The sequence below is a fragment of the Xenopus laevis genome, chromosome 5L (assembly GCF_017654675.1).
Source record: "Xenopus laevis strain J_2021 chromosome 5L, Xenopus_laevis_v10.1, whole genome shotgun sequence".
Taxonomy (NCBI): Eukaryota; Metazoa; Chordata; class Amphibia; order Anura; family Pipidae; genus Xenopus; species Xenopus laevis.
In genome coordinates this window covers 1,818,016-1,824,223 of record NC_054379.1, presented here as the reverse complement: position 1 = coordinate 1,824,223, position 6,208 = coordinate 1,818,016, and positions in this window count along the sequence as shown.

The window sequence follows — 6,208 nt, the reverse complement described above, 5'->3', positions numbered from 1 at the left end:
CCTGACTTGTTCACTATGTGCATGTGTGTGACCTGAGACACGCCTCGTTAATTGTGGGTCCTGACATGGAGCTGACACATGTAGCTTTGTTACCCCCAACAACCCCAAACAATTTCACTATGAGAGGTGGCCTTTAACTTAGAGAACGAGTGGACTCTCAATTCAAACATCCCCATGGACTTCTACTGAGTTTTCATGTCATAAACCATGAGATAAGATTTCCTCACTTCCCTGAGTCTGACCCAATGCTTGAACATGAAAATCCAGTCATTCCCCCACAGCAGATGCCCATGACTTGTAAACTTGGCTCTAGGCTGAAGTTCTCAATCATTACCCATGACCCACATTTAAATTAAAAAAGAGTTGGGGAGATACGGTTTGTGATTGGCTATTTGGTAGGACAGGCAGCTACAGGAGGTTCTGTTTGGCAGTACAACTGGTTTTTATACAACCAAAACTTGCCTCCAAGCCTGGAATTCAGAAATAATCACCTGTTTTGAGACTCCTGGGAGCAACATCCAATGGATTGGGGAGCAACATGTTGGGGGGCCACTGGTTGGGGATCACTGCCGTAGTCTATACAGGGGGCAAATGATTTCACTAAGCTGCATGAATCCATATTGGTGGCAAAACAACACTTGGGTTTATTCCAAGTTGAATAATTTTTTTAGCAGATTTAGGGTCTAGAGATCCAAATTATAGGAAAACCCCAGGTCCTAAGCTTTCTGGATAATAAATCCCATTCTTCTGTATAAAGGAAATATTGATTTTAGACCCTTTGGGGCTACATTCAAGCTCAATTACTGGTTACCTTTTCAAGGTAAAAAGATCATCTCTTTCTTTACAGATATTTATGAAGATGAAAAAAATAGGAAAATAGGCTCTGGGCCTGGGGTTTTCTGAATTAGGGATTTTTCTCTAATTTGGATCTCCATACCTTAAATCTACTAGAAAATCATATAAACATGAAATAAAGCCAATAGGCTGGTTTTGCCTCCAATAAGGATTAATTATATCTTAGTTGGGATCAAGTACAAGCGACTGTTTTATTATTACACAGAAAAAGGAAATTGTTTTTAAAAATTTTGATTATTTGATTATAATGGAGTCTATGGGAGATGGCCTTTCCATAATTTGGAACTTTCTGGATAATGGGATTCCGGATAACAGCTCTTTCCATAATTTTCCATAATTTTCCATATCATATGTTAAGCCTAGAAAATCATATACACATGAAATAAAGCCAATAGGCTGGGTTTGCCTCCAATAAGGATTAATTATATCTTAGTTGGGATCAAGTACAAGCTACTGTTTTATCATTACAGGTATGGGACCTGTTATCCAGAATGCTTGGGACCTGGGGTTTTCCGGATAACAGATCATTCCATAATTTGGATCTGTATTCCTTAAGTCTACTAGAAAATCATATAAACATGAAATAAAGCCAATAGGCTGGTTTTGCTTCCAAAAAGGATCAATTATATCTTAGTTGGGATCAAGTACAGGTATGGGACCTGTTATCCAGAATGATTGGAACGTGTCATTTTCCTGATAACCAATCTTTCCGTAATTTGGATTTTTATACCTTAAGAGAAAATCATATAAACATGAAATAAAGCCAATAGGCTCGTTTTTCCTCCAATAAGGATTAATTATATCTTAGTTGGGATCAAGTACAAGCTACTGTTTTATTATTACAGGTATGGGACCTGTTACCCAGAATGCTCGGGACCTGGGGTTTTCCAGATAATGGCTCTTTCTGTAATTTGGATCTTCATACCTTAAGTCTATAGAAAATCATATAAACATGAAATAAAGCCAATAGTCTGGTTTTGCCTCCAATAAGGATTAATTATATCTTAGTTTGGATCAAGTACAAGTTACTGTTTTATTATTACAGGGAAAATTGTAATTATTTTTAAAAATTGTAATTATTTATTTAAAAAGGAGTCGGCCTTTCTGTAATTTGGAGCTTTCTGGATATCAGGATTCTGGATGATGATCTAATGACGAGTGCAGTGGATGTTAATTCAGTTTGTTTTACAGTGACTAAAACCAATACTAAAAATAATAGAAATGAGAAAATATGAAGCTAATAAGGTCAATGTTCCAGTTTGGTTGAATTTTCCCTGGAGAAAGTGAAGGAGCTGCAGATATTTGATGAGAGGGAGGAGAGATGGTAGAACATTTAGTTTTGTGCAAAGACAAGGTGAATATTTCAGATCTATAAAATGAAGCAGCAATACGATGTGCAATTGAATAAAACATAAGGACATAAATGATAGGAAAGTTTCATTAAATTTGAAATTATGAAATCTGGGGAAGGGGCTGCGCTGGGAATATTTGGAAAGAAGTTTAGGTTTTTTTCCAGATCAGATGCCAAATAGGAATCCCAGCCTTGTCACATCATATCGACCAGTCGCCGAACGTCGTGCGCTCAGGAGTCGCTGGAAAACGACTTCTATTGGAAACTCCCATGATGCCGTTTTTTTATTGCGAGCAGCGGAGCATGTGATTAGATTAGCAATAGATATTTACTGGATTTCACACACTCAGAAAGTCAAGCCATAAAGCAGCCGAGACATTTGTGGGACGGCCCATTATTATTATTATTATTATTATTATTATTATTATTTCTTATGCAAACAAAAGACTTTAATCTCTCCTGAAAATCTGTAAATGTCTGAATCAGACGGGAGCCCAGTGGTGCAGGAATTGCAGTTTAAAGGGAAACCCTGCGTTTATTCTGCTGCTTAAAAGTAACCAGTGAGGCTACGGTGAGGATAACGGCACACAGAGACTTTCGCTTCATTTTATACACTCCAGTACTTAAAGGAGAACTAAACCCTAAAAATGAATGTGGCTAAAATTGTCCTATTTTCTATAGTGAACTTATTGCAGGAGGCTAAAGTTTGAGCTTGTCAATAGCAGCAATGATCCAGGACTTCAAACTTGTCACAGGGGGTCACCATCTTGGAAAGTGTCTGTGACACTCACATGCTCAGTGGGCTCTGATTGGCTGTTGAGAAGCTAAGCTTAGGGCTCGTCACTAATTATCCAGCAGCAGAAAATGAGCTTCCCTGGCTGTAATATAAGCTGATGCTACAGGTTTGCTGATTATTCAATTCTGATGCTAATTGCACTGGTTTCTGTGCTGCCATGTAGTAATTATGTGTATTAATTACTAATCAGCCTTATATTGTGACATTTCTATTCTATGTGTACTGTATATTGTGAGTGGCTCCCTAAGCTCAGTAAGTGACAGCAGCACAGAGCATGTGAATCAGTGAATCAGCAGAAAAGAAGATGGGGAGCTACTGGGGCATCTTTGGAGACACAGATCTTTACTGCTAAAGGGCTGTGGTTGCCTTGGGCTGGTACAGAAGCACAAAACTCAAATGTACAACATTTCTACCTACTTCTTTAGTTAGGCTTTAGTTCTCCTTCACAAACATCACATTAGTCCTTTGATACTTTCATATGTCCACAGTTTTGAATGAACAGTTACAGGTAAGACAGGTTTTGTGAACTGCAACACTCCACTTCACAAACACGTTTACCATTAGGACATAACTATGAGTTCAATGTTACAGTTAAATATCATTAGGTCCAGAAGAAGATGATCAAGGAATACAGGATATTTGGGATACATCCATAAGAATGAGAATGTCTATAGTGGAGATTTAAGTAATATCTATTGCTTTCACAAGCACATCTGTGTGGGGCTTTAACTTATCAATTTTGAATGAAATTGTTGTGTATTTTGCTGATTATGTGTATTGGATTGATTACAATCTATAAGGATTTGAAACATACAATGAATGACATTTTTGCTAATTGCTAACTATTGTTATTGGTCACTTTAAATACTATACATTAATAGTGATGGACGAATTTCTGGCGTTTCGCTGAAAATTTGCAGCAAAATTCGCGAAACGGCGAAAAAATTGCAAAACGGCGGCGGTGTCTCATTGCAGACTCAAAAAACAGACGCTGGCGTCCTTTTTTTTTGGACACTGGCGCACATTCACTGGCGAAAATGCGACGGCGTCCAAAAAACGGACGCCGGTGTCCATTTTTTTTTCACATCAGCAAATATTCGCGCCTGTATTCGCGGCGGATTTATTCGCCGGCGGCGAATTGAGCAAATTTGCTGTGAATTTGCACCTGGTGAATAAATTCACCCATATATATATAAATTAATCAGCATTATTTATATATACAGGTTATAGGAAATATTACTGGTACCCCGTAAAGGAATAAACTAAACGATGCAAGGAGGTTGGGTAAACCCTGGTTTTAAATTCTGTAACTAATGTGATGTTGTTAAAGGCACCTGGAGGGTACGAAACGCGTAAGGTAGGTCATAGGGGGTCAGTAAATACTATTTTTAATATGCTAACTTAATAAAAAAATAACTTTTTATCATTAGCAGTTATTGGATAGGATATTGTTATTCTGTTATAATTGATTTTAATAAGAACAATACATTTGTATTGTAGTCTTAAACAGCATTTGTTTTTAGATGGGGTCAGTGACCCCTGTTTGAAAATTGGAAAAAGTCAGAAGAAGGCAAATAATTGAAAAACCATAAAGACCAATTGAAAAGTTGTTTAGAATTGGCCATTCAATAATACACACAGGGGCACATTTACTAAGGGTCGAATATCGAGGGTTAATAAACCCTCGAATTCGACCCTCGAAGTAAAATCCTTCCTTTGAAGGATTTACCGCAAATCCTACAATCGAACGATCGAAGGAAAAATCGTTCGATTAGAAGGATTTTAACCGATCAATCGAAGGATTTTCCTTTGATCAAAAAAACCTTAGAAAACTGATGGGGAAGGTCCACATAGGCTAACATTGTACCCCAGTAGGTTTAAACTGCTGAAGTAGGGGGTTGAAGTTTTTTTTAAAGAGACAGTACTTCGACTATCGAATGGTCGAATAGTCGGACGATTTTTAATTTGAATCGTTCGAATCGAAGTCAAAGTTGTAGTCGAAGGTTGTAGTAGCCTATTCGATGGTCGAATTACCCAAAAAAATACTTCGAAATTCAAAGTTTTTTTTACTTTGAATCCTTCACTCGAGCTTAGTAAATGTGCCACTAAACGTTTGATTCAGCCATGATTTTTATGATGTCGTTTTTATTTCTAAATGACACAATATAAAATGTCATTCCTGAAGCAGCAAGTGTATTTAGTTGTAATATTGGTGTGTAGGTGCATCTCAGCTCATTTTGCCTGGTCATGTGATTTCAGAAAGAGCCAGCACTTTAGGATGGAACTGCTTTCTGGCAGGCTGTTGTTTCTCCGCCTCAATGTAACTGAATGTGTCTCAGTGGGACCTGGATTTTACTATTGAGTGCTGTTCTTAGATCTACCAGGCAGCTGTTATCTTGTGTTAGGGAGCTGCTATCTGGTTACCTTCCCGTTGTTCTGTTCAGGGCCGCCATCAGGGGATGGATGGGTGAAGCTTGAACTACCCCTCTACTTTATCCAATTGCCATGCGGCTTTACCGGGACTTACTTTTCACTGGCGAATCAGAGCACAGGAATCTGAAGATACTGCCACCTGAACTCCCTGGCTAAGGTAAGTGCAGTTTTCTTTTAACTTGTAGGGGCCCTGACCACCAAAACTTGTAGGGGGCCCTGGGCACCAAAGTTCTTTTTCTTTAACTTGTAGGGGGGCACTTAGGGGCAGATTTATCAGGGGTTGAAGTAAAAATTCAAATAATACAAAATTGAAATTTCCAGCTAGTTTGTGTGTACTTCAACTAGGGAATAGTCCAAATTCCATTCGCATTTGAAAAAAATTTGAAAATTCGAATATCGAAATGTAAAACTTTGACTTCGACTATTCGCCATCTAAAACCTGGCGAATTGCTGTTTTAGCCTACGGGGGACCTCCTACAATCTACTTGGAGTCAATTGGTGGACTTTGAAAAATCTGTTTTTTTGGAAAAACCTTAAATCTTACGATTCTAATGCGCTATTACTTCGATTTGTATGATTCGAATTCGATCGAAAATGAACCTATTCGATCAAAAATTGACCTATCCAGCCAAAAAAAACTTAGATTTTTTTTTAAAATGGTATTTTTGAATTCGAAGTTTTTCAAATTCTAAATTCGACCCTTGATAAATCTGCCCCTTAATGTTTTAACGCTTGTGTCTTGTGTGGCCTTTATACTGATAGATGAGGGAGGG